Here is a 3,228-nt window from a genome sequence, read left to right on the forward strand (position 1 = left end):
ATGAGGGTGCTGACAACACAGTGGACCGTGACAGGGATGGCAGAGTATGGAGCCTCTATTGGGAGAGGAAGGCTGTCTATCTTATGAGTTTGTAATCATGCTCAGATGCCGAGGAGCTCAGAAGGTGGGCGACTGTGACCAGTGATAGTCATGTATATAGAGATTAGAAATGCATGTGAAAACGTCTCAATGTCAATTGCTTTGGAATGAATTCTTCTGTATGAAAAAAAAATTAAAAAAAATAATGATTAAAAAACAATAATTAGTAAAAAAAAACAATATGGCTTAAAAATAATCAATTACTTCTCCATTATAATATACAAGCACACTTTAGTCATCAGTCTGCTTAAACACTGTTCAGAAACACATGAAATCAGTGTACATCTACAGGAGATACTAACCAAATGTTCCTGTCCCTTAACTTGGCCATCAGATTTGCTCTCCTGTTTACAAAGTCTACTAGATCCAAGAGAAGCATGCACAGGATCTGGGTATCTCTTCATTATTGAGAAAGACTTAGAAGTTAACTCCATGCTTGGTTTTGAAACTGCATCATTTGACTTACCACATGATATAGACATCTGTTCTTTAGTACCTGATTTAATAAATGAAACAGTTTTTAAATGTATTTTCTACACAAGAGGGAAGAGCATTGTGACAGCTCACCAACTTAATCAGGGGAGAAGCGGCATCATCAAAGATTGCCAACTTCTGTCTCACAGGTTGTTTGCCGTACTCCAACAAGGAATTTTTCTTCTGACAGACTGACGGACAGGAGTACGCTGAAACTTAAGAGGCGACTTCACTATTGTTCTGTTTGGTTCATTTAGAGAAATCTTATTAAACCACTGTATGTGATATGAAACTTTTTCATGCTGTCAACTGAAAACTTCCAGGACCTGATTTATCACATTTCTCTACCAGGACCAGTCTTTGATCCCACATCCCGGCCACGTCGTCCACTCTCCGAGGCTGACTCGGGCTTCTGACTTTCGTTCGCTACCAAGTCTTCCAATTTCCAAACACTCTAAGGTTTGAGCTCCGCTCTGCAGCCTTCCGGCCATGCCTGGCACTGCCCTAGCCCTGGGCCTGGCCACTTCCACAGCTTTTCTTCACAACCTCTACCCACTTCCACAGACCCTCTTCTCTCGGTCCTTGGATCCGGCCACAAGTCACTCTCCTTCCACTTCCAGAGACCTTCTTTCTCGGCCACCCCACCCTGTCAGCTACTTACACAAACCTCCCTTTTCCCTGATCTTCCGTTTCCTGGTCTCAGCGCCTGTTGCTAGCTCCCGGTTTCTGGCCCCTTCCCTGGACCCTCTTTGCCCTCGGCTGTCTCCGATGGAGAGGTCCCTTCTTCTGCGCCCCCCCCCGCCCCCCAGCACGGGGTCCGTTCTCCCCGCCCAGCCTTGCAGCCGGACCTGCCTGCACCGCAGAGCCCTTCCAGTCCTGGTGCCCGCCAGGCTGGCCCCACCAGTCTCACAGGCTGCCTGTCCTCTTCTCCATCAGCCTGCTGAAGGTGTCGGGGCTGCTCCTTTGGCCAGCTAAAGCCAAGTGGTTCAGCTCATGTCTCCGCCCCAGCGCCTTCTCCTTCCCAGCCAGGATTGAATGGCCCGGATATTATTTTCTTAAAAAATAAAAATCAGAAGCCAGCCATTGTGGCTCATGCGTATAATCACAGTATTCAAGAAGCTGAAACAGGAGAATTGAGGATTTAGATTTTAAGGCTAAACTGAGAAAAAAAAATCAACTCCGTATTTAAAAAAGTTGGAGTTGATTATGATATGTGGTCCAGCACTGATGAACTCTGAAGAAATCATGCTAAGTGAAAAAAACCAGATATGAAGGACTAATATTGTATGTTTCTAGTTACATGAGTGCCTGGTGAATAGCCAAATAATTAGGAGGTAGAGCTATGGTTATGGGCATGGAGGCAGAGGAACCGGGAGCTATTATTTGTGTGTTCATGCTTGTGTGTGCATCTGTGTACATGCACTTTGAGTTCAGAAACCGGTATGGGGTCTTCCTCAGTAACTTGTACATCTTATTTTTTTTGAGGCAGGGTCTCTCAATGTGGTGATTTGAATGAGAAATGTCCCCTTTAGCCTCATGTAGTTGAACACTTGGTCCCCTGTTGGTGGCACTGTTTGTGGAAGTTGTGGACCTTTAGGGGGAGGAGCTTTCCTGGAGAAAGTACTTGACTGGGGGAGAGCTTTGGGAGTTTATAGCCTCACCCCACTTTTGGTCCACTCCCTCTGCTTTCTGTGTGTCATTAAAAATGTGATCATGAGGCTGGGTGTGGTGGCACATGCCTTTAATCCCAGCACTCAGGAGGCAGAATCAGGTGGATCTCTGTGAGTTCAAGGCCAGCCTGGTCTACATAGTGAGTTCCAGGCCAGCTGGGGCTACAGGGAGACCCTGTCTCAAAAAGACTGAAAAAAAAATGTGATTGTGAGACACCAGGGGAACCACCACTGCTTCCTGATTCTTTGCATCCAGACCAACCCAGTTCCTTCTGGGGTCCCCAGGAGCCCTCTGGGCCTGGCCCCTACCTCACCTCCCTCTGCTTCCCTGGGCCCGCCCAGCCCACAGGCCTCTCTCTAGGCCTGGGACCTGTCCCATTCCTTGTCTTGGCTCCCCAGACACCGGAGGAACCAGTACTACTTTCTGATCCTTTGCATCCAGACCAACCCAGTTCCTGCTGGGGTCCCCAGGAGCCCTCTGGGCCTGGTCCCGCCCTCACCTCCCTCTGCTTCCCTGGGATACCCACCCTAGCAGCCTCTTTCCTGGATGCAGAGGCTGACCTTTCCCTTTCCTGATGCTTTGCATCCAGACCAACCCAGTTCCTCAGTGAAGTCCCCAGGAGCCCTTGAGGCCTCTTCCGGCCCCCATCTCCCTTTGCACCTCTGGGTGGCACCACCACCAGCTGCCCTAGGCCAACATCTTTCCTGGGCCCTGTTCCCAGGCCAGTCCAACCCCCAAATTCCTGAGTCCAAAATCTTTCCTAGAGGGATCCAGACCTTAGGGGAAAGCCTGAGAGCATCTGATCCTCATCTGACTTGGGCCTCTGTGGGAATTCCTGAAGACAAAAGCAATTCTGGCCACTCCAATATAAAATGAAAAGAGAGAAGCGGAAGCTTAGAGGAACGAGATTTTCATGCCCAAAATGTAAACTAAAAAGACACATAAAGTTTACAAAAAGAAGCAGACTTAAACTTGAAGGCTTGA

The sequence above is a fragment of the Nannospalax galili genome, unplaced genomic scaffold, assembly GCF_000622305.1.
Source record: "Nannospalax galili isolate Female #2095 unplaced genomic scaffold, S.galili_v1.0 scaffold1623, whole genome shotgun sequence".
NCBI classification, from domain to species: domain Eukaryota; kingdom Metazoa; phylum Chordata; class Mammalia; order Rodentia; family Spalacidae; genus Nannospalax; species Nannospalax galili.